Source organism: Bos mutus, chromosome X (genome assembly GCF_027580195.1).
Source record: "Bos mutus isolate GX-2022 chromosome X, NWIPB_WYAK_1.1, whole genome shotgun sequence".
Lineage (NCBI taxonomy): Eukaryota > Metazoa > Chordata > Mammalia > Artiodactyla > Bovidae > Bos > Bos mutus.
Window position 1 is genome coordinate 80125717 of NC_091646.1, and position 25979 is coordinate 80151695.

General features: G+C 41.3%; 1 protein-coding gene, 2 long non-coding RNA genes, 1 other non-coding gene and 1 pseudogene across 8 annotated transcripts in view; 2 read left to right on the top strand and 3 right to left on the bottom strand.

Annotated features, from left to right (window-relative positions):
- The first annotated feature begins 6867 nt into the window (after nucleotides 1–6867).
- Nucleotides 6868–13143, top strand: LOC138986452 (uncharacterized). The gene is made up of 3 exons (XR_011463303.1): nucleotides 6868–7027; nucleotides 10520–10624; nucleotides 13011–13143. It is a non-coding gene; the product is annotated as an uncharacterized lncRNA (long non-coding RNA).
- Nucleotides 7057–10505, bottom strand: LOC138986450 (tropomyosin alpha-4 chain pseudogene; annotated as a pseudogene).
- On the bottom strand, nucleotides 12444–25834 carry LOC138986451 (uncharacterized). Of its 2 annotated transcripts, none has more exons than XR_011463302.1 (4): nucleotides 25698–25834; nucleotides 22389–22664; nucleotides 20533–20622; nucleotides 12444–12700 (listed from the first exon to the last, which is right to left on the bottom strand). It is a non-coding gene; the product is annotated as an uncharacterized lncRNA (long non-coding RNA). The 2 variants fall into 2 exon arrangements; XR_011463301.1 differs by having other exon boundaries at nucleotides 12444–16412.
- LOC138986537 (U6 spliceosomal RNA) lies at nucleotides 23220–23323 on the bottom strand. The gene has a single exon (XR_011463352.1). It is a non-coding gene; the product is annotated as a U6 spliceosomal RNA (small nuclear RNA).
- PHF8 (PHD finger protein 8) overlaps nucleotides 25572–25979 on the top strand; it is a 97803-nt gene continuing 97395 nt past the window's right edge. For 3 of the 4 annotated variants that reach the window (XM_005888460.3, XM_070366296.1, XM_005888458.3), the window contains exon 1: nucleotides 25826–25965. The gene's annotated coding sequence lies outside the window, so the exon portion shown is untranslated. Of the gene's footprint in view, nucleotides 25758–25825; nucleotides 25966–25979 lie in introns of those variants that run through there. The other variant, XM_070366295.1, reaches the window with a different exon arrangement.

Here is a 25979-nt window from a genome sequence, read left to right on the forward strand (position 1 = left end):
TACAAAATGATGATATAAAGTACAGTTCATGGTTGCTAAAGGAAAGATGTGTGTTTTCAATAAAAAGGTATAAGAAATGAAATTACATTCTATTAAGAAAAAGAAAGTAAATCTGAACTTAGAGGTGGCTGTTCTCTGAATGGGCAAATAAAGTGATAAATACAGAAAATACAAAAAAGGTTTGTGACAAATGAAAAAAGATTTGTGGCAAGTGGAAGACAGTTTTGTGCAAGATACAAGTTTCTTAAGATATTAAACTGCCTTTGAGGTCTTTTATTGTTACTTTGACTAAGTGAACAACTATTGTTTCACAGTGAACGTAAGCTGGTACCAAACTGGAATTTGGTTTTCTCTCCCTGATTAAAAGAACAAAGTTTTCTTGAAATGTGGCTTTTAATAATGGACTATGATGCACATAGACAAAGCTCATTCTGCTTCTACAAAATTAACCCCTCATCAGGGAATTTAAAATGGATAAAGAATGGCTGTAAACCAAACAGTCAGGGCTATGGGAGGTCCAACACAGCCGCTTGGCTTTTTCCGGCTCCCTGACAAACCTCACTTTTATTTGATAGGCTAAAGCCTTTCCTGGCTGTGGGGTTAATATCTCACAATGGGAAAAAATGGTTAAAGTGTGTTTTCTGCAGTCTCCAGTGATTGGGGCACCCACTTTGCTGGACAGGTCATACAGACATTGGCAAAAACTTCATGAGCTTCTTGGAGACTATTGCTTTCGCTGATGTCCTTGGTCATCGAGCAGGAATGGCAGAATAAAGGGGTCAGTTGCATGGGATTGAGTAGACTGCAAAATATGACTACAATTTTCATGACTTTTTGTCTGATGTATTACTGTCTTCCAATCTTTGTTTTCAGATATAAAGAAGCTCTTCTTCTCAAGTTACTGATGGTTTAAAGCAATTTAATGATTTACATCTATGGGTAAAATTAAAACATTTTTCTTCTCTCTCTGCCTCGTCCCTCCGAAATTGGAGACACTTGGGTTCTGGACAGCCTTATCAAGGTAAAAAAGACTGTGTCCCAACATATACAGAAATCTCAAAGTGTTCTGGGGAGCTCTAAAAGAAAAATCCACCCAACTGATGTCAGGCCTATGGCATCTATCATGTTTCACTGAGTATTACATTCTAGTTTTATTAACTAAGGTCTGTATTTACTGACTCACTTCTGAGTTAGTTCCTTGTGGTTATATTACATTGCTAAGAGGTTTAATTAAGTTATTAAAAAGGACACTCTGAGTTTGTTTCTAAAGTTTATCCCAGTAACCAGTCTTTAAATAAAGATCCGATTAACCAGTCTTTAAATAAAGATCCGATGCTCCAGGATCTACAACCAGAAGATTAACAGCAGGCTATAGTCATTTAACAAACTCAGTCAGATGACCTGGAGATATCACTGGGCTATACCTAATTAAGTTCTTGACTTAAGGTCTTACTTGTGATTTTACTATTACTGCTAACTATATTGTTTTCTATATTGCCTGTTTCAAGAAGTGTTGTCCCTTACATTATCAAGTATGTGATGGAGCCACTGATATAATGATGGTGTACAGTTCTATATAAAATCCATAATTATAATGATATGACTCTGTATATGAAAAGAAGCAAGAGGGAATATTCTCCTGGACCAAGAGACTAGTGAGACAGGTGCAGTCTGGAGATTTTGCTACTCACAGGGCCTAGTCCAGTAACAGCACATTGAGTGGCCTATCAGTGAAATCTTCAACAGACCTGGTAATGAGTTTTCCAAGCACTGTGGGACAAGATGGCCATGAAACGCCCCCAAACCATGGTCAAACTCATGGCCATAAAGGGGCCCTGTGCCTGGAAACTGGCCCTTGCCATCTGCCTCTACAAAGATTAAATCATGGACACTACAGCTGCTGACCTTCGACATCCTCTTAAAGGAGTTCAGGGTGAAAATCAGAGATTAGACACTTGGTTTGTGCTCTGAAAAAAAATGGACAAAACAAGCCTTTGAATAGTCAGATATTTTCAGGTAAAAAAATTTTTGAGCCCAAATTCTTGCATTTTCTCATACCTAGAAAAACACTATCTACAATTGTTAATAGTGACAACTACTTTGGCTTATATGTTAATACCACAATAAGAGGCTAAAGCCTACTTGGACAAACTTAGACAACTAGCTCTGACCATAGTGAAAGTGAAAGTCACTCAGTCGTGTCCGACTCTTTGCAACCCCATGGACTATACAGCCCATGGAATTCTCTAGGCCAGAATACTGGAGTGGGTAACCTATGACTATAAATCTCCTTAAAACAGCTGTATACATAGGGGTTCAGACTCATTCTTCTAAAAAGAAATGGTAAGATTTATTTTGTCTGTTAAGCTTCAGGCTGTCACTCCTTCAACTACTTCTAACTGGGTTTGTTATACCCACATTCAAAATGTATATGAACATGCCAAATGGCTCCATTCTTATAAATAGGGCAGCCCAGGTGTTGACTATATCTAAACCAGGATCAAAGTTACTACCAAATGTAACCTGATTCTTACTCTTGCTTGGACTGCTGATTACAATAATTCTTTTACTGATTTTTGGTCTCTGCCTTTTAATCTACTTGTCTAGTTTGTTCTTTCTGAAGGATACAACAGCTTCCCATACAAAGTAATGGTGATACAGAGATTCTGGTCACTCTTCAAAACTGGACTTCCCTGATGTTCCACTCTAGTCATAGATATAATCTTGGTTTACAAGCTCTCCTTGGTGAAAAACTATCTTGACTGTAATACTTGTAATCATTCTGATTTTGCTGTTTTTTTCCTTACATCTGTAACTGTGTAATGAGATTTGTTTCCAACCGTCTGAAAACATTTAAATTACAAATAATTGTTCATGCTCCTACAATTTCTACTGCCTCCTCTAGCTATTACTTGGGATCCTTGGATCAGAAACCCTAAATAAAGGGGTAATGAGAATATGTTGCTTCAACAACTTAGGGTCTGCCCCCCCTCACCCGCAGGAAGCAGTTACTGACAGATTTCTCCTCCCCTTTCTCCTCAGCAACAATATTCTCCTAAAAGAAAAAGGGGAGAATAAGAGAGTTAATTTAGGCAGGTTGATAAGCAGTCCAAGCCTAAGGCCCCTTTATAGAGGAGATACACATTCTTTCTTTTTCACATTTTTTTTGCCATGGACAAGTAGGCCTTTGTAGACAGCAGTATCTCTTGTTCAAGGACATGCCTTTTTTTGAGCTTTGGATGAATGGTATGAGAAAAGTTCTGGGTAAAAACTTTCACAGCCTTGAGCTCTGGGTTAACATGTTCCTTTTGGCTAATCTCACGCTGATGTCATCCCAGGATGTATGTTATGGGAAAAGGTCAGGACAAAATTCTCATAGCCTTGAGGTATTTTTTATCTATTCTCAGCAGCTAGTTGAGAAGTATATAAGGCCCAGCTTAAACTAGTGAGGTGGGTATTCTCCTGCCCCCTTCTGTTGTCTATGTCAGAAGCTTTTTCTGTCACTTTTACTTCAAATAAAATCTACACAAAGCTCTGAGTGACTGAAACTGTCCTTCAGAGACCACAAATACAGCAGCATCACTCACCTCTAAGCTATCAGTACTAGGCTCTTGTACATTGTTTCTAAACCTTGAACAACTCTGCAAAGTAAATACTATCCTCACTTTACACATGGGCAAACTGGTTCAGTGTTACATAAGTTCACATACAACTAATAAGTGATTAAAAACCAGAGTTCTAAATCTAATTTTGTTTTGACTAAGTAGATAATACTGAACCCTGCTCAGCATTCCTTCCTCCTATGGCAGCAGTTAAGCCTAGATTTTTACCCCTTTGGGGAACTTCTCCTTCCAATCTTGGGATAGAGGTGGATTGACCATCAGTCACATGGCTTCACCTCCCCCAGTGCAGGGATGGATATATGACCCAAGCAGTGCCAACTCTGTTATTTGCATGGACTTGAAGAACGTGACCAAGAAGGCAGATATCTCTCCTAAAATCACAAGCATTAAGAATAATGTGAGCCTAGAACATTGTCTTCTATTTATATCTTCAACTAATCTTTATTTGTGTGTAAGAAATAGGAAAATTCTGTGCTCATTTATTAGGAGCAGATGCAGAAAGTGATCTTTTTGAGGGATTACTATGTGCCAGGGAGGATTCTAGTCACTTTATACCTTTAAAAATTTTTCATTTTATTATTAAGTCCTTATACATTTATAATCTTTAATTCTAGAAAAGGGGAATGTATCAGTTGGATGGCCTAGATTTTGCTGCTATGCGTGTATGCATGCTCAGTTGCTCAGTTGTGTCTGACTCTTTGCGACCCTTTGGACTGTAGCCTGCCAGGCTACTCTGTCCATGGGATTTTTCAGGCAAGAATACTGGAGAGGGTTGCCATTTACTCCTCCAAGAGATCTTCCTGACTCAAGGATCGAACCTGCATCTCCTGCATTGCAGGTGGATTCTTTATCTCTGAGCCATTGGGGAAGCCCTTTGCTGCTATAATAATCACAAAATCTCACATAATAAAGGTATACTTCTTGCTCATTATGTCCAACATAGATTGGCAGGGGAGCTCTGTTCATCCAAAGCCACTTGAAAACTCAAACCAACAGAAGCCCCATCACTGAGTTAGGAAGGGATGTGACCAAAACACACACTGATCCTTACAGCTTAAAATGTCACCCATCACTTCTCTCTTCATTACCCAAGAAATGGCCCACATGGTTGCACCTAATTTCCTGGAGGTGGAAAGTACAAATCTACTATGTCCCTGAAACACGGAAGAAATAAGTTTGGTGAGTCAAAATAATAGCATCACAGGGAGAAATGACCCATTTCTGGGTAGATTTGATTCATTGCCTTTTTTCCCACCCTGGGTTGGCAGTTTATTTAAAAAAAAAAAAAAAACAATTATCTTATTTTCTTCCTTGCCCATCATTTTTCTTAACAGAAAAAGTTATAAAAAACTGGGGAGGGGAGTTATATTATCTTTGCAGACTGATATATTTGCGGAGGACTTATGAATAATAACAATGATTCAAAAGTTCCTAGGTTTACTCCTGAATCCTTTGCAAAGAGCAAAGGACAACACAAGAAAGAATTTTGTTTACAACAAGCTCGTAATACCACATTGATTATGACAGTGCAGTGGTTACGATTATGTTTACGATAGGATATTCCTTGCCCAAACACCAGACACGCTAAAGTCACTTGGCTGCTTACAAACTGGAGGAACCAGTGCAGTCATCTGTAGAGCAGGAACCAGAATGGGTAAGGCTTCTCTGGCGGTGAGACTCTGACATCAGCAGCTTCTCACCTGGGCCACCCTCCCTCACTTTGAGTCCTAGTCTTTGGTTTCATCTAAGAGGGCTGAGTGGATCCCCAGCTTTTTGAGTTCTTCCACCAGGTCCTCATTCTGGTGCATCTGCAGGAGAATGTGACAGCCCCCCCACCCCCAAGCTCGCCGTTGAGGTACACTTGCAGGATGGTGGGCCAGTTGGAGTAGTCTTTAATGCCTTACTGGAGCTGGGGGTCATCCAGCACGTTGTAGGCCGCATAGTAGCAGATGCTGTGTAGCTGGAGAATCTGTACCACTGCGTTGCTGAAGCCACACTGGGGCTGCTCCAGCGTCCCCTTGAGGAAGACCACCACCTTGTCCTCCACCAACACATCCAGGTGCTCAGACGAGCCGCTGCCACCCTCAGGCCGGGGTCCCACCAGCCACCGCCACCAGGCCCAGGGAACCGCTCCAATTAATTGCCTTTTGATTGGTTGCCACTGCCTAACCACTTGAGTTATTATACCTAAAATTTGTAATGGAAGAGTAAAGCATTCATTCCCATTCTAGTGTCATAGGGCTTCTCTGCATGTGCACTGAAGTGGATATAATCTGGGGGTAAAGCAAGCATTGAGTTTAGCTCCCCCTAGACATAGTGTATGTAAAATGCCCGGCATATAATGCAGCCTCAATAAATGTTAGCTGTTACAGGTTTGGCCAGGGGGTAGGGGAAGAGTTGGTAGTAGATGAAAGACTTGTCTAAGCTCCAGGTCCTGATTTCCTCGTAACACAGTTCTCCCTAGCCTATAATCTGGCATCAGCCCTTCCTATTTGAATGTGGCTGCTTCCAAAGGTGACGTGTGCACCCTGTCACCAAGTCCACAGTTTTCATACAGGCATCTTGCTGAGGCCTTCCACAGCAATTGACATTGAAATACAACCCATTCATGAAACTCTCTGGCTTCCTTGACACTTCTCTGCTGTTTTGCTTTCCTTTTTTGACTATTTAAAAATATTATTATGTACTATTTAATAAGGGCTTCCTAAGGTGGTACCAGTGGTAAAGAACTCACTTGACAATGCAGGAGACTAAGAGATGCATGCTCGATCCCTGGGTTGAGAAGATCCCATGGAGGAGGGCATGGCAACCCACTTCAGTATTCTTGCCTGGAGAATCCCATGGATAGTGGAGCCTGGCGGGCTACAGTCCATAGGGTCACAAAGAGTCGGACATGACTAAAGCGACTAAGCACACTCACACATATTATTTGATAAATGCAAAAGGGTATGTAACATATGTTATAAAATTCAATAATAAACTGAACTCTCCTGAACCCGCTGCCCAACCTAAGAACTATCCCATCTCTCTGCCTTCCCCAGAGGTAACCAGTATTTTCACTTTCAGTTTTCATTCCCTAGATTTCTTCTTAAATAGTTATATCACATATGCAATTATTTTTTAACAACATAGTATTAGGTTGTACTTGCTTTCTAATTTTATAAAAATGTTATTTTATGTAGGTTCTGCAACTCCCTTTTCTCATCCAACTTTTTTTTTCCTCTAAGACACAAACACATTGCTGCTATGCTGCTGCTGCTGCTAAGTCGCTTCAGTCCTGTCCAACTCTGTGTGACCCCATAGATGGCAGCCCACCAGGCTCCCCTGTCCCTGGGATTCTCCAGGCAAGAACGCTGGAGTGGGTTGCCATTTCCTTATCCAATGCGTGAAAGTGAAGTCGCTCAGTAAGTGTCCGACTCTTCGTGACCCCATGGACTGCAGCCTACCAGACTCCTCTGTTCATGGGGTTTTCCAGGCAAGAGTACTGGAGTGGGTTGCCATTGCCTTCTCCACATTGCTGCTATAGCTGTAGTTAATTTTTCACTTCTATATAGTAATACCACAGTTTATCTACCCATTCTTTTTTTTTTTTTTTTGGAGTAAAAGTTTATTTGACCAAAATGTAGAAAAAGTGATACTATTACATATGATTCAGTTGCAAGAACCTAAATGAAAAGTGTGGGTTTTATTCAGTTGCACAATTTGCTAGTGTATTTCTTGCATAGTGTGGTGCTTAATAAATAGGAGTGAGGGCAGAGGATTCAGATAAGCTAGAAGCAGTGTGATTTTTTAGTCAGAATTGTAACCTTGAGTTGGCCCCCACACTGCTGGACAATGTGGAATGTTTCAGCTCTGAGATGTTAACTGAGAAAGCAGAAATATAACAAGGCTAAAATGTGCAGCCCTGTCTACAAAATACTGCATTTTCAGTTTAATCATGAGTTTCTTGTTTTTTTATTAACTTGGTCCTGAAGAAGGAATTAAAATTCTAAATAAGTAAATCTCCAATTTGCCATTCCCTCGAGTATAGAGGCGATGAAGTTGGGTCAATTACTTCTTTTATTTTTACTTTGTAGTCTGAGAGGGCCATTCTGTCCAATATTTGTTCATAGAAAAACAGTCTTGCTCAATTACTGATGGCTAAGCAGTCTTTATGAAAAAGACAGCTTCTCCTAATAGGACTGAATTCTCCAACATTCATTTCTCCTAAGTGAATGGCCTCATATCAAAGCAGATAAGCATGTGTCATTACTGGAATAAGACATCAGCTCCTCAGAGAACAACTTTAGAGTGAAAGAAACGTATAGAAGAATATATCAAGGATCAGTCCAGAAAACATTTGGGTGATTATTACGACTCTTTTCCAAGCATTCTTACACTGGCTGCTCAGATAATGTTCTGAATGGTGGAGTGTGGAAAAGAACCAGGATGATCAGGTTAACCTCTTGGTAGTTTATGACTTCCCACAGTAACCTCACCCGCCTTTTTTGCTCTGGTGGAAAATCACCACCCATTTTAATGTAGGGTTGGGAATATCCACTTGAGATTTTAATATGATGATCCCTGGCCTCCTACAGTGTGACCAATGGTGGAATTCTTCAACCTTTTAAACTGACCCATGACCAGATGTCAGAATCTGTGTTTTGAAAGTGTGGGTTTGTCTATTCTCCCAGGAACCAAATGCCCTCAGTCTTAAAAGAGAGTATGCTCAATATGAAATACCCTGCCTACCTTAAGAATATATGCAAGGTAAGGATAAAAATAGAGCTGAAAAAACTGGTGCCACTTGAAAAAAAGAAAGGAGTAGATTTAACTGGTGCTCAAAGCTTCTCTGATACAAAATATTTTTCATGTATTCATAATTTCCTTGACATTTCCAGCAAGGCGAAGAGGCAATAACAAAAGAAACTTCTTACAAGAGAAGAGAAAGACATGGAGCTCTGGAGTTTCTGTTGGAACAAGACTCTTCTGTTTTGGTTATATACAGTTTAGTTCATTCAGTGTCTGATCCAGTGTCTGAGATAAGCCCCTGTTCTCTTCTTTGGCCTGGGCAAGTTTTTCTTCCAGGTCATCAATTGTCTTTTCCAGTTTCACAACTGTTCTCTGCAAATTTGGTATGGGTCTCAGCCTCTTTCAGTTTGTCAGACTGAAGTTTAATTTCTTCTTCATATTTGTTCTCCTTTTCAGAATACTTTAAAGATGCAGCCTCTAGCAACTTCAGGTTGTTAGTGACATTCTTGAGTTCTTCCAGGTCACCACATTTTAGTTCAGACACCTCATACTCCTCCGCCCTCTCCAGCTCGCCCTCCAGGATGACCAACTTACGAGCAACCTCCTTGTATTTGTGGTCAGCGTCCTCAGCAATGTGCTTGGCCTCTTTAAGCTGCATCTCCTGAATCTCCATCTTCTCATTTTTCATGGCTGGGTTTTCTATCACCTTCATCCCTCTCTCAGTCTCATCTGCAGCCTTTTCTGCCTCCTCCAGCTTCGGCAGGGCTGTGGCCAGTCATCCCTGAGCCCTGTCCCACTCCTCCTCGACAAGCTGGATGTGTGGATTGAGAGCTGCCACGTCATCTTGGTCTTTCTCGTGCTGCTCATGCTGCAGGCCCTGTGTGCGGTCCTCCGCCTCATCTGCTTGCTGCTGCAGGGCCTACATCTTGCGTTTCACCGCCTCCAGGGAGTTGAGGCCAGCCATGGCACAGAGGTGTACACAGCGGGCAGTGGTGGGTGCTCAGCTCTGGTCAACTCTGGCAAGCTCTACCCATTATTATTTCCATCAATGTTGCCATGAATGCTTGTGTATATGTCTCCTGCTGGGACCTAAGGCAGGCAAATGCTCAGTTTTATAAGATAATGACAAAATTATTTTTAGAAGTAGTATTAAATGGGAATAGTTATGCCTGCTTTACCTCCCTTATAGGTAGTTGTAAGAGTAACACAAGCTAGTGGATGTGAAAACACGTTACACATTAATACATTAAGGTGGCACAATTGGCATGCTGGTTTTGAGTCCAAGCTCAGACTCCTGAAGGGTGTGTCCTGTGCATACTGATTTCAAGGACCAGAAAGACTGACTGTTCCATATCAATTTAAAGTATTTCTAGAATTTTCTCATGATAAAGACTAGACTCTTAGATTCTGAGGCAGATGTCTGTTTGTTTTCCTACCTGATCAGCAGCCTTTCCTCATTTCTTCCAATAACAGCACCTGAATTTTCCAAAGAACTACCTCTGTTCCATTGAGGACACTTGAGTGTCCTCAAGTGCCCTGCTCTCCCTAGCCAGCTTACTGGGGTTTATTACTGCTATTGTCATGGCTTTGTTTCTTTGCTTTATCTTGCTTGATCTTTAAAGACTTCTTTCACTTCTAAGTCCAGCATGATAAACTGATTACAAAAATGGTCACAGGTGTTTACACCTCTCTGTATGTACACCTTTTGCAGCTCTTCCCTTTAAGAGATGACATCTGTTTCTCTACCCTTCAAATCTAGAATAGTCTTGTGTTTTCCTTTGATCAATAGAATGTTGCAGAAGTGATATTATGTCAGTTCTAAGCCTTGCATGCTTCTGCTCACTCCATTGGACCCCTGGAGTTACCATGGGAATGAGCCTGGGCTAGTCTTCTGGAGGAGAGACCCATTTGTCTAGCTATATCCAGCCAGACCAGCTTAGACCTGTCAGTCCTCAACCAACCCACAAGCCACAGATACATAAGTGAGCCCAGCTAAGATCTGCCAAGCCTAGTGCAGATCAACAGAGCACTGACCTATAGACTCTTGAGCAACAATACATGGTTTGGTTTCAAGCTACTGAGTTTTGGATGGTTTATCATGCAGCAGTTGCTAACTCACACAATAAAAAATATGTTTTATGCCAAATCTGGTTGTTCTTTCGTAGGAACGCCCTGCTGCTGCTGCTGCTAAGTTGCTTCAGTCGTGTCTGACTCTGTGCGACCCCATAGATGGCAGCTCACCAGGCTTCCCCGTCCGTGGAATTCTCCAGGCAAGAACACTGGAGTGGGTTGCCATTTCCTTCTCCAATGCATGAAAGTGAAAAGTGAAAGTGAAGTCGCTCAGTCGTGTCTGACTCTAGCGACCTCATGGACTGCAGCCTTCCAGGCTCCTCCGTCCGTAGGATTTTCCAGGCAAAAGTACTGGAGTGGGGTGCCATTGCCTTCTCCGAGGAACACCCTTCAAGATATTTATTCTTCTGTACTATCTCTCTGACTACTTCACCATTTTCTTCTTAGAATGTCTCTTAATGTCATTTCTGAGTTTCTATTTTCAGCTACCTTCTCACTATTCTCCCTGGTCAGTTTCATCCTATCACATGGCCTCAACTCTTACCTTTATACAGATGACTCCCAAATCTACCTCTGTGTGAACTTTACTGAGCAGAGTCAGAGTTCAAATGGTCTACTGGGCAAGTCTATATAATATTCTCCCAGAAAAATCATGACTCAATATGTTCAAATGTGAAGTCTTACTCACACTCCTTCATTGTTTCCTATATCTCCTCATCCTCTAGCTTGATTTCTCTATCTCTAGATAGTGTCACTACCATCCTCACATCACCCAGGCCAAAAAGTTCATCACCTAAAACTCTCCATATGCCCAGTAATTCTGCAATGTCTCATATCTGTCCCTTCTCTCTATCTTCATAGTCCCTCCTCCTTCTGCTTCTTTTTTTTTCCTCTTTTCCTCTTTCTTTGTTCTTGCTATCAAAGTGTGACCAGTAGTCCAGCAACATCAGCATCATTTGGGGAGACTATTAGAATGCAGAATATTGGGCCCCATCTAAAGATCTATTCAATCAGAATCTGCATTTTAACAAAATCCCTGCTGCTGCTGCTAAGTCACTTCAGTCATGTCCAACTCTGTGTGACCCCATAGATGGCAGCCACCAGGCTCCCCCATCCCTGGGATTCTCCAGGCAAGAACACTGGAGTGGGTTGCCATTTCCTTCTCCAATGCATGAAAGTGAAAAGTGAAAGTGAAGTCGCTCAGTCGTGTCCAACTCTTCGCGACCCCATGGACTGCAGCCTACCAGGCTCCTCCATCCATGGGATTTTCCAGGCAAGAGTACTGGAGTGGGGTTCCATTGCCTTCTCCAAACAAAATCCCTAGATAATTCATATGCACATTAAAGTACAGTTAGCAACTCCCTAGTTAAGTCTCAATCAGGATAGGTATAAGTCCTCACCAGTGTATAACCTATGCACCATGTTAGTGGCACTCAAGCCCAGCTGCACATCAAAATACCTGAGAAGTCTTCAATTTTCCATTTATCTTTTTATTATTTAATCTTTTTAAAAATAATACATTTATTAGTTGTTTCTTCAATAGAGAAATACAAAGAAGGAAATTACAGTTGAATTATGCCTTGCCCAGATAATGCCAAATGACTTTTCTTTTTTGACAAAAGGAAAATTTACCTAAGGTTAGGCAACTCAAACAGAATAAAATATACAAAATGAAGAACTGCTAGCACCACCTCAATTCCAACTCTTTTTCTCAAATATTGCTGTTCTTAATCAGAATTAACATCCTAGGAAATAATTAACCACATACCTGCATATATGTTTATTCTTTTGTTTAAAAAGTGTAAATTACTCCCTTTTAATCATCATGATTTTTATATTTAATATATCTTATTTTTCTACAAGCATATACAGAGCATTTCATAATTGTTAAACCACATGGTATTCCATTAGATAGATGATTCCATCTGATGGATCAATTCCCTATTGACAAGTACTTTGACTGCTTCCAGTTTTAGCTATTACAAACAATGCTGCAATTACCATGCATCGGCATATGTGTGTGTGTGTGTGTGCACACACGCGCCCGCGCTGTGTTTAGTCGTGTCCAACTCTTAGTGACTCTATGGACCGTAGCCTGCCAGGCTCCTCTGCCCATGGGATTTTTCAGGCAAGAATACTGGAGTGGGTAGACATTTCCTTCTCCAGGGGATCTTCCCGACCCAGAGATTGAACCTGCATCTCTTGCATTGCAGGCGGCTTCTTTACCTCTGAGCCACAAGGGTAGTCTATCCATCAGCATATATTTTGATAAAGTTCTGCAAGTATATCCATAGGGTAAATTTTTAGTCCAAAATTGCTGAATATATTGGTTAGGGTAATTTTGGTTACAAGTAACGAAACACAATTCCAGGGGTAGGGTGAGCTAGAGCTACCCAGTTTCTTTAAGTGTCTCTACTGTGCAGTCCCTACTTTATCCAAGTAGTTTTTTTCAGTGTGATCCCTGGACCAGCAGCATCAATCTCACCTGAGAATTTCTTAGAAAAGGAAATTCTTTGTCCCTACCACAGATCTGCAGAATTTGAAACTCTGAAAGTAGATAAAGATCAGCAATCTATGTTTTAACAGATTAGGTGATTCTGATGAACACTAAAGACTGAGAACCAGTGCTTTAAGCCAAGGTGCCAATGAAATCGCTGACAGTGGCAATGGAAGCTTTGAATCTCTTCATCAAGTCCAGCAGAGAAGAGAAAACTCTGACCCAACATTCCAAGTAAGTAGGACTCCCATGGTTCTCCCTCACTGACTTGCTTAGGTCACAAGTCCTCTGAACTAATGTTGTTTGTGGTCAGAAGAACTGAGAATAAAATCTGTTTACCCGCAAATACGTGGGCTATGAGTGGGAAGAATAGACACATAAATAAAAATCTACAACTTCTTGGGAAGGAAAAAAATGGGGAATGATTACTGAGAAGGCACGAGCAACACCTACAACATTCAAAGAATATCTGCATGTTTTATTTTGATATATTCTACCAAATTATACATCAAAAAAGTTGTAACAACGTCAAGCCCACCAGCAGCATATGAAAACATCTAGGATTTCTTCATACCCTGACTTACTCTGTTTAAATCATACTTTAAACATTTCCCAGTCTTATAGATAAAGATGGCATTTTATTGTTTTGATTTATATGCCTTTACTCATGGATGAAATTAAACATCTTTTCAAATCTCTATTGATGTGTGCATGTCTTTCTCTGTAGATTACTTGCTTATTCTTTAGCTCACTTTACTATTGGGTTTTGTCTTTTTCATGTTAGTTCTTCTGAATTTGTTGTAAATTAAATTAGCCTTTTATCATATATGATGCAAATATGTTTTCCCAGCTTTGTTGACCTTTTGAATTTGTTTATGGTATTCTCCCCCACCCTCCCGCCACCAAAGCTTTAACTTTTATGCAGTGAAATTCATCAGTATTTTTCTTTACTGGAATCTGTATTTGGGATTTTGCTTTAAAAGGGCCTTCCCCCATGTCCACCTTTCCAGGTGAACATCAGTCAAGTCTGTAAAGCTTTTAAAAATTAAGGATGCTGGGCCTCCACTCCAGACCTAATAAAGCAGATTTTTAAAATGTGACCCTCCGTACTGGGTTGAATAGTGTCCTCCCAAACTGTGATTGTGACCTTATTTGGAAATATGGTCTTTGCAAATATAACCATGTTAAAATGAAATCATATCACATTAGGGTGGACCTTAGTCCAATGACTGGGATCCTTACAAGACAGAAATTCAGGTACACACATGTGATGATGGAGGCAGAGAGATACACCTACAAGTCAAGGAATATCAAAGACTGCAATCACTAGAAGCTAGAAAGAGACAAGGAAGGATGCTTTGCTAGGGCTTTCAGAGTGAGCATAGCCCGCCATCACCACTTCTAGCCTCCAGAACTGTAAGGCAATAAATTTCTGTTGTTTTAAGCCACACAGTTTGTGGTACTTTGTTGTGGCAGCCCTAGGAAACTATATACACTCTATTTGTCCAGTCGCTTAGTCACGTCTGACTCTGCAACCCCAAGGACTGCAGCACGCCAGGCCTCCCTGTCTTCCACCACCTCCCAGAGCCTACCCAAACTCATATTCATTGAGTCAGTGATGCCACCCAAACATCTCACTTTCTGTTGTCCCCTTCTCCTCCAGCTTTCAATCTTTCCCAGCATCAGGGTCTTTTCTAATAAGTCAGCTCTTTGTATCAGGTGGTCAAAGTATTGGAGCTTCAGCTTCAGCATTAGTCCTTCCAATGAATATTTAGGGTTCAGTATGAAAGGGAAAAAAGATATACACACTCTATATCTAAATTTAAAAATAAATCAAGTGTGATTCCAAAACACTACAGGTTGTGAAACACTGGACCAAATAATTGTCATAACCATCCTCGACTCACTCAGTACTAAGAGTAGAAAAACAGGATGACTGAAATATTTCTCCTTTAGAAAAGGGAGTCCTAGGTATTGTGACAATCCTTTGAAAAAAATTAAGTTATCATTATCAAGTTCACTATAATAAACTCTAAATGTGTTCTAGAAGCTAGGGACAGGACAAGATCCCTACTTTCATGGAGTTTTCGATCTAAGGAGAGACAGACCATGAACATATAAACAAAAGTTGGGTAACTTCAGTAAGAGGTGATCTATGAAGAAAATAAATTAAGGTAATGAACTAGGGCACATCTTAATGTAGAGAGGGTGGTTGATTTAGTTAAGGTGGTCAGGAAAGGCCTTTTGGAAGAAGTAATATTTGAGCTGAGCCCTGAGGGTGTCAGCCATAGGAACATCTCGGGGAAAAGAGTTCCAGATAGGGGAAATGCAAAGGTTTTGAGAAGGAAATGAGTTTAAGGTAGGTTATAGACCTAAATGGAAAGCACTATAACAGAATGAGAAAAAAAAATAATATGGTTGTTGCCTTGGATAAAAAAGGTCTTGCAAAGCAATAAACAAAACAGAAAATCCACAGAAGAAAAGACTGATATAAATATATCAAATGGCTACACAAACATCTAAAACTCCTGTATGATAACACAAACTATAAACATGGTACATACTATAGGAAAATATCAGCTATATATATATGTGTGTGTGTGTGTGTGTGTGTATATATATATATAATAGACAAAGGATTAATATCCTGAAATATAAATGACTTCAACAACTCAATATGGAAAAAAACAACCCTTTAAGAAAAACTAGGCAAAGGTTACAAACAGTTCACAAAGAACAGGCCAATAAACATCAGATAAAAAGATGCTCAACTGCACTAGTGAGGGAAAATGCAAAGTTAAAAACAAACACAAGTTACCATTTTTTTTCTCCATCAGATTGGCAAACAGTTTAAAGGTTGGAGTCTTAGGAAATGTGAAGCTACACTGCTGATGGGAGTGAAAACTGACATAATGGTTTTGAAAGGCAATTTGGCAGTATGTATTAAGATTGAAAATATCCATACCCCATGGCCCAGCAACTCGCTCGTGAGTGTCCACCTACAGAAACATGCCTGTGCACAAGGAGGCCCTTACTAGTATGTTCACTGCAGCTCTGTATTACTGAAAAATTAAACCATTGTAAATATCCATCAGGGGAATGGAGAAATAAATCAAGAGCCATCCAAATCATGGAATTCCCTGAACAAGAATTCAAAAAAGAACAGGGTTGATTATTTTGCTTGTAGAAAGATCTCCAAGATATTGCCAAGTGAAGAAAGCAGTTGGCCAGATGATACGGACAGTATGATCCTGTTCACATGAAAATGATTGATACCTACACTAACCTCCATTTTCTGTGTTGTCATCTTGTTTCTACCCACCCCCACCTCCTACTCCCAGTGAAAAGGAGTTTGGTTAGGGCGGTAACCATTTGAGTGGCTACAATTCCCTCAAATCATCTCACAATTACCATCCAGCAGGAGTGAGAGCCTGCTACATAATTTGTAGGGCCCAGTGCAAAATGAAAATGAAGGGTTCCTTGCTCAAAACCTAGGGGAGAGATGGGAAGTACAGTTAAAGGCATGAAAATAAAATGTTTTTTCTTTAAAAATATTTTACTTATAAAACATAATGGTGATAATAGTGATAGCTGAAAAATAATTTACAAATTGCAGAATATTTTTATAATTTATATAATAATAAATGTACTAATGTGATATCTTGATTGATCATAAGATTTTTCTGCCTCTCTTTTCTGCAAATTCAATTACTTAGTCATTTTAGCAAGCTCATTTTGAACCAACATGATTGAAGGCAACATCAGTCACAAGATTGTAAATGTTTGATAACTTTTCATTTTGATAAGGAGCTTTCTGCTGATGCATTAGCACTGTTTTTTGTAGGGTGTGAAAACAATGGGATAAATTCCTGATCAATTTTTCAAAATACAAATTTTCACACATCTAGACCTGATGATTCCTGTAGAACACTTCTAAAAAGATTTAACTCTTCACACAGATCAGTTTTGTCCAAGTCTAAATCTAATTTTAAATATAATTTTTACAATGGCATTTAATGTTTCCTCTAACATTTCCTGTAACTTGTGGAGGTATGCTATATAGACTGAATGCTTGTGTCCCTGACCCCCAAAGTCATATGTTAAAATACTAACCCCCATAATGTGATGGTATTAGGAGGGGGGAGCCTTTGGTAGGTGATTAGGTCTTGAGGGTGAGGCTCTAATAAATGAGATTAGTGCCCTTATAAAAGAACCTCCAGAGAGCTCTTTCACCCCTTCCCCCAAACAGCAAGATTACCATCTATGAGCCAGTGTCTGGCTCTCACTAGACACTAAATCAAGCCAGCACCTTGATTTTGAACTTCCCAGCCTTCAGAACCATGAGAAATAAATCTTTGTTCATTAGCCACCCAGTCTATGGCAATTTTATTATAGCAGCCTGAATAGACTAATACAAGGTCGTACAAGAAATGAAAATAGCTTCATAATTTATTTATAATTTAAAACATATTTGTATGCATTCTACCAATATACCTTCAATTATAAGGAAAACACTTTTAAATTATCTTCTTCATTAATAATTGGTTAATCCAGTTTTTATCTAATGTGTCTACTTTGATGATCTTTAAATTTAATTTTCACTTTCTAGCCTGTGGATATTTTCTTTGCAATTTTGCACTAGTTTTCAAAATGAGATATTCTACACAGCTCAAAAAATTCTAACAACCACACCTCAAAGTAATTTACTTTGAAGGCAAACCATTCAATATCACAGTAATCCAAGTCTATGCCCCAACCACTAATGCCGAAGAAGCTGAATGGTTCTATGAAGATCTACAAGACATTCTAGAACTAATAACAAAAACAAGATGTCCTTTTAATCATAGGGGACTGGAATGTAAAAGTAGGAAATCAAGAGATACCCAGAGTAACAGGCAAATTTGGCAATGGAGTACAAAATGAAGCAGGGCAAAGGCTAACAGAGTTTTGCCAAAAGAACGCACTGGTCATAGCAAACACCCACTTGAAACAACACAAGAGATGATTCTACAAGTGGACATCACCAGATGGTCAATACCAAAATCAGATTGATTATATTCTTTGTAGCCAAAGATGGAGAAGCTCTATACAGTCAGCAAAAACAAGACCTGGAGCTGACTTTGGCTCAGATCATGAACTCCTTATTGCAAAATTCAGACTTAAATTGAAGAAAATAGGGAAAACCACTAGACCATTCAAGTATGACCTAAATCAAGTCCCTTATGATTATACAGTAGAAGTGACAAATAGATTCAAGGGATTAGATCTGATAGAAAGAGTGCCTGAAGAACTATGGATGGAGTACTGACATGTACAGGAGGCAGTGATCAAAAACCAATAAAAAGAAATGCAAAAAGGCAAAATGGTTGTCTGAGGAGGCCTTACAAATAGGTGAGAAAAAAAGAAGCAAAAGGCAAAGGAGAAAAGGAAAGATATATCCATCTGAATGCAGAGTTCCAAAGCCTAGCAAGGAGACATAAGAAGGCCTTCCTAAGTGATCAATGCAAAGAAATAGAGGAAAACAATAGAATGGGAAAGACTAGCAATCTCTTCAAGAAAATTAGAGATACCAAGGGAATATTTCATGCAAAGATGGGCACAATAAAGGACAGAAATAATATAAACCTAACAGAAGCAGAAGATACTAAAAGAAGTGGTAAGAATATACAGAAGAACTATGTAAAAAAGATCATAATGACCCAAATGATAATGATGGTATGAAAACTCACCTAGAGCCAGACATCCTGGAATGTGAAGTCAAGCGGGCCTTAGGAAGCATCACTATGAACAAAGCTAGTGGAGGTGATGGAATTCCAGCTGAGTAATTTCAAATCCTAAACGACGATGCTGTGAAACTGCTGCACTCAATATGCCAGCAAATTTGGAAAATGCAGCAGTGGCCACAGGACTGGAAAACTTCAGTTTTCATTGCAATCCCAAAGAAAGGCAATACCAAAGAATGTTCAAAGTACTGCACAATTGCATTCATCTCACATGCCAGCAAAGTAATGCTCAAAATTCTCCAAGCAAGGCTTCAACAGTATATGAACTGAGACCTTCCAGATGTTCAAGTTGGATTTAGAAAAGGCAGAGGAACAAGAGATCAAATTGCCAACATCGGTTGGGTCATAGAGAAAGCAAGAGAATTCCAGGAAAAACATCTACTTCTGCTTTATTGACTACACCAAAGCCTTTGACTGTGTGGATCACAACAAACTGGAACATTCATTCTTAAAGAGATGGTAATACCAGACCACCTTACCTGCTCCTGAGAAATCTGTATGCAGGTCAAGAAGCAACAGTTAGAACCAGACATGGAACAAAGGACTGGTTCCAAATTGGGAAAGGTGTACATCAAGGCTGTATATTGTCACCCTGCTTATTTAACTTAAATGCAGAGAACATCATGTGAAATGCCAGGCTGGATGAAGCACAAGCTGGAATCAAGATTGCCAGGAGAAATATCAATAACCTCAGATATGCAGATGACACCACCTTTATGGCAGAAAGCAAAGTGGAACTAAAGACCGCTTGATGAAAGTGAAAGAGGAGAGTAGAAAAGCTGGCTTAAAACTTCAACATTCAAAAAATTAAGATCATGGCATCCAGTCCCATCACTTCATGGCAAACAGATGGGAAAACAATGGAAACAGTGACAGACTTTATTTTCTTGGGCTCCAGAATCATTGCAGATGGTGACTGCAGCCATGAAATTAAAAGATGCTTGCTCCTTGCAAGAAAAGCTATGATAAACAATCTAGACAGCATATTAAAAAGTAGAGACATTATTTTGCTGACAAAGGTCTATTTAGTCAAAGCTATGGATTTTCTAGTAGTCATGTATGGATGTGAGAATTGGACCATAAAGAAATCTGAGTGCTGAATAATGGATGCTTTTGAAGTGTGGTATTGGAGAAGCCTCTTAAGAGTCCCTTGGACTGCAAGGAGATCAAACCAGTCAATCCTAAGGGAAATCAGTCCTGATTCATTGGAAGGACTGTTGCTGAAGCTGAAGCTGCAATACTTAGGCCTCCTGATGTGAAGAACTGAATCCTTAGAAAAGATCCTGATGTTGGGAAAGATCGAAGGCAGGAGAAGTGGATGACAGGATGAGATGGTTGGATGGCATCACCAACTCGATGGACATGAGTTTGAGCAAGCTCTGGGAGTTAGTGATGGACAGAGAACCCTGGCTTGCTACAGTCCATGGGGTCGCAAAGAGTTGGACATGACTGAGCAAGCGAAATGAACTGAACTGAACTGAAAGTTGTTCTGCAATGTCCATGAGTACCTTTTTATTTTGTAATAATTTACTGACAAAGTTTACTGCCTGAATGCTAGCAGTTCCTGACCCAGTTCTCAGGCCAGAGTTAATATTTGTGTATAGTGGCAGGGACAGGTTCTGTGACAGAAGGGCAAGATTGCCTCTCACCACAGGTCCCATCACTACCCCCATGCAGAGGCTATCCTTTCTCTCAGGGCTACGGCTACTGCTACCTCTGCTGCTGCTGCTGCTGCTGCTGCTACTGCTGCCACCATTGTCATTGGCTCAACGTCCCCCACTCCAGGTCCCATAGTGTCCCAGACTGCCCCTGATTTGCTTATACATACCAGGCACTGCCATGTCCACAGGCTGTGCTCACTGCCACTCAGTATATCTCTTCTGCTCATGTGTATGCTCCATTGTCACACTGGACCATACTTAAAAGACACAGATTCAAACATAAAATTAAGAATGTCAAGATAGTGCCAGGCGAGCATTAAATCAAGCCTGAAGTCTTTTCTGGGAGTATAGCTCTGTATATCTGGCACACCCCAAGATGGCCATGGAGGAGTGGGCTGGTGTTTTTAGTTACCTAGTTCGGCACCTGGGGGACTATATTGTTAGTTTTCATTCTAAGTGAGTGTAAACCCTATTTTGCTTCTGTGATTCAAATTATGCAAAAAACTGTTGATCGCCTTCTCCTATTACATGGATCTTAGAGTCACCAGTTACCGTTAGATTCACAAATGGAGTGGTGAAAAGCCTGGAGTCTGGTCCTGTATCACCAGGAACCCCAGCTTGCATACATACTAGCCATATGGCCTCGAGCAGGTGGTTTTAAGTGTCTACACTCAGCTTATCCATAAAATGGGGATAGTACAAGCACTAGTACTATCATTGGGTTAGTACCCAATGTACTAGTATCACTAGTACCTCATTGGGTTGCTGTAAGGATTGAGTTAATGCACTTAAAGAGGTTAGAACAGGTGCTTAGCACACCATAGCTTCTCAGATAATGTTATTTATTGTTATTTTGTCTGTTTTCACTGTCTTTGTACTTTCCAGTCTATTTTGGAGCAAGTCTGTTCTTATGTAATGCTTTCATTTTCCCCGTTTTTCTTCATAAATTTTATAGTTCACTTTGGCCCTCATAATTTTTTATCTCAACAGTTATATGTATGTACATTTAGACAGATAAATCAGAAAAGAGCTCACTGAGGTTCCTTCTAGGAAAGCAAGCAGGGATTGAATGGTGGTCAGGGTGGATCTTCAGCCTGTTTGGATGTTAATCTACAATGGGAATGCATTTCCTATGGTTTATGTAGTTAAAAGTAAATGTTTACAGCTGTTAAGTAGAGGTGGGGTAGAGGAAGAAAGTTTCCAGGGCAGCCTTGTGCTATGGCGGCCAGTTCAGATCAAGCACTGATGTTGTAAGGCACAACTGGAGCACACATTTTCAGGGCATCAGCGGGCTGCCTCCCAACCAGGGCAGTGTGAGTTACTTTGTCAGCAAATCTAACTGGCTCGATTTAGCCCCCTTACAGCTTTGCTTTCCCCATTATCTTTTATGCCACCAACCTCACCACTCAAGATCACTGGGGATAATTTTAGGGATGGGTACCACTGTACCTAGGTCAAACACCACCTCCTGTGAAGCCTTTCTTGACACATCCACTGAATACATGTGAATTAATTGTGGTTCCCTTTCTGTTTATACATGTCATTCATACCTCTAGTTAGCACTTGAGAGGGTTTAACCTTTTAAGCCTTGTTATTGTTCATTGAATCTTGCCTTCCTAATTAGATTGTACAGGGTCTCTAATTCATGTCTGGAGACCCCACCCCCAAAACCCACCAGTCCATCATAAATGTTCAGGAGATGTTACTGAGAGAGAGCCCTGAAATGGCCCCTACAACCAAATTAGGGACTTTACACTTTTTATTCCTTTTATCCTGTCCCTGGCCAGCTCTTCCTGTTATTCAGGTCTTCTGCTCACATGTCAGCTTCTCTAAGAGGCCTTCCTTGACTATTTAAAATAGACTAGTGTCTATTTAAATCTTTGTCTCATAACTTGTTTTATTGTCCTCATTGCGCTCACTGCAGTTTAAAATTCTCTTACTTAACTCAATTGTCTCGCTCTCTGGAATGTGAACCACAGGAGGGCAGGGACCTTGTCTGAATCCTCGGTGTCTAGAACAGTACCTTGTATATAGTTGTTGTTCAGTTGTTCAGTCATGTCTGACTCTTTGCAACCCCATGGACTGCAGCATGCCAGTCTTCCCTCTCCTTCGCCATCTCCCAGGGCTTGCTCAAATTCATGTCCATTGGGTTGGTGATGCCATCCAACCGTCTCATCCTCTGTTGTTCCCTTCTCCTCTTGCCTTCAATCTTTCCCAGCATCAGGGTTGTTTCTAATGAGTCAGCTCTTCACATCAGGTGGCCAAAGTACTGAAGTTTCAGCTTCAGCATCAGTCCTGCCTGCCAATGAATATTCAGGATTAATTTCCTTTAGGATTGACTGGCTTGATCATTTACAGTAGGTGTTCAGTAAATATATTAATGAATTGTACATGATTATTGACTGATCTCCATGAAGAATGTTAATATCACAAGGGCCAGGACCTTGTCTGGGTTACTACTACATCTTCACACCTAGTATAGTACCTAGTGAATAGTAGATGCTCAAGAATTATTGAGTGAGTGAATTAATGTTCCACACACTCTTTAACCCAGCATATTCAGAACTGAACTTAGTCTCTTCTGCACGAAACCTGCTTTTCCTTCTATGTACCCTGGCTCAGTCAATGGCATCATCATCCAGAAATGACACCCAATCCATAAATGAACTCATACTCCTTTCACTCATTCATCTACTATTTTCAGTTAGTCTCCTAGCCCTGCCTATTCAACCTCCAAAATACCCCACTTATCTGATCATGTTCTACCCCCTGCTGCAACTATTCTGATTCAGGCCTCATCTTTTTTTCATGACTATTGCAACTGCCTCCTCTCTGCCTTCCCCCTTTTCTGCCATTTATTATGGAATCCTTCATAAATTTGTATGTCATACTCATACAGGGACCATGCTTAATCTTCTTAGTGTCTTTTCAATCTTAATATATGTGCTGCTTAAGCAAACATCCTTCTGCCTTTGTGTGAAGTTAAGAAAGCTTAGCTGCAGGGTTTGTCACCTGCCATTTGGTTATGTGGTTATATGTTTTATAAAGTTTACAAAGTGTAATTAAACCACAATTGGTTAAAATTGCTGTCCCTTTCTACTGAGAGTTTTCCTGGTCACATTTTCCTTGTAGGTGATGTAGGAGCGCCTCAGACATTTTTGAGATTCAGCTAAGTAGAAGTTGATTTGCAGGATAAATTTAGTTTGGGTTTAGTGGGGACATCTGTATGTTTGTGCCATTTCCATTTATATGTTATTACCCAGGTATAAGAATGATTTCTAGAAAAAACTTTACCTTTTAATGTAATTTTGCATTTACAAGTCTATATTTTTTTTCCTAATGAAATGAACCTCACAAACTGTATAAGCTTCAGGTCCCACTAAACCTGGACTGTCATCTGCCTAAGCCACAAATGTGACGCTGTTGCTTCTGCTCAAAAACTATAGTGATTTCTTATTGCTTCCAGGATAAAATCTAATAGTCAACTTTTTTGTAAATGTTTTCCCATGTGCATCCATGCATTTGTACACAATGTTTGCTTGTGTGTGTGTGTCTGTGCATGTGCACGCACTCAGTGGTGTTTGACTCTTTGCAACCCCCATGGACTGTAGCCCACCAGGCTCTGTCCATGGGATTTTCCAAGCAAGAATACTGGAGTGGGTTGCCATTCCTTTCTCCAGGGGATCTTTCCCACCCAGGGATCCAACCTACATCTCCTATATCTCCTGCATTAGCAGGCAGATTCTTTATCACTGAGCTACCTGGGAATCCCGTTTGTACATCATAATCCTTTTACATACAATGTTCTTGTTAATTTAGTGAACTTTTATATACTCTCCAAGTCTCTCTGAAATCTTCCTTGACATCATCAAGCAGCTTCTGAGGCACTTTCTTAGCCTTATTGTACATTTTGCGAGAGGTATCTGTGTACTTATTGGATGCTGTATTCCAATCGTTTACTTGCAGCCTTGTCTCCTGCACTGGCTGGCAATTTCCCACTGCAGTGTCCCTCTTTTTCATCATTCTATCCCCAGGGCCTAACCCCCTCATCACTTAGGAAATCGGAGCGCACACACGCGTTTTCTTTTCTAAAGCAGTGGGACCGGTTAAGAAAATGAAATATTAAGCGGATTCCTAGAGAATTTTCTAGACTGTCTGAGAAAACCAGCGCCACCCTGAAGCATGCGTGTGGAGTTCCGTCCCTTCAACCTCTTCTACTCCATCCTCAGGCTGTAGTAAGAAAATCATGGGACAGGTGCATGGAAACCCTTCAGTTGTATCTGAACTGAACTGGGGCGGGGGGGCGGTGTGGGTGTGAAAGTGAAAGTTACTCCTTTGGGTCTGACTCTTTGCGACCAGTTCATGGAATTCTCCAGGCCATTAGACTGGAGTTCATAGTGTTTCCCTTCTCCAGGGGATCTTCCCAACCCAGAGTTTGAACCCAAGTCTCCCAAACTGCAGGCGGATTCTTTACCAGCTGAGCCACCAGGGAAGCCCAGAGGGGGTTGGGAAGTACCAAAGAAGAGAGATTTCAGAGGGAGCTGGGGAGTTGACAGAGGCTTTATGGAGGGACTGAGGGCAGGACCCCAGGGGTAGTAGAGGGTGCAAGGTTCAACTTTCTTGCTCTGAAACTCAAGCAACTTGGCTTCCCTAAGCCCGTGTCCTCACTCGGTGATGATAGATTCTCCTGCATTGTGTAGATTAAAGACCTGGAGACTCTGTGAAACAGGCCGACCTGCTGAAGGTGCTCAGTGAACAGGAGCCTCTGTGAGCACTCGCCCTCCCCCACGTCCCCCACGCCGCCACCTATTAAGTTTGCGGCGCACAGTCGCAGAGTTCACCTCCTCTCATAAGAAAAAGCTGGGGAGGAGTAGGAAGAGATAGTACGTGTGTGTGTCAGAGTCTGTTGGTGGTGGGTGCTTAACTCCCTGCTTGCCCGGAGGAGGGGGAAAGCAGGGAAGGCTCTGGCCCCACTCAAAATGGAGCCAAGTGCCCGCCTCGCCTAAGATGGCGGCCTCTCCGCCTCTTGGTTCCGGGTCCTCGGCGTCCACTGGGTACCTGGGGAGTCCAGCGGGTCCAAAGGTGGCTGAGCCCCGCCCTGCTTCTCAAGGTGATGCTCCGCCCCTCGTGGCGTCACGCGGGAGCCGGGGCCCGCCTCTGCCGCGGTTACCTCGCGAGTCTGGACCTCATAAGATGGCGGTTGGGTCGCCTCCCCACGGCGGTGCCGCCACTCTCAACATGGTAGCTGTTTACCCCGTGTTTCTCCTGCCCTCTCCGCCCCAACTTCCTCGTTGTTTTGAATAAACTTTATTGACTACTCCGAATTACCTACCACCGCCGCTGAGCATCTCCCAGCGACTTTCCGGACTGCTTTTCTCCAACCCGGCCGCCGGTTCGTCTCTTTCTTCGTTGGTTTGCTCGCGGCAATCTCCTTCCAGCCCAGCGACGCCGCCGCTAGCCCGTTCATTGGGCGGCCGCCGGACTAGGCCCGAGCCGAGGGCTCCAGTAGGCCCTAACGGCCGGGCCCGAGGCAGAGCTGTGGAGAAAGCTGCCCTGAAGCACCGCCGGGCGGCCAGCGAGACCCAGCGGGTGGTTCGAGGGTAAGGCGAGCGAG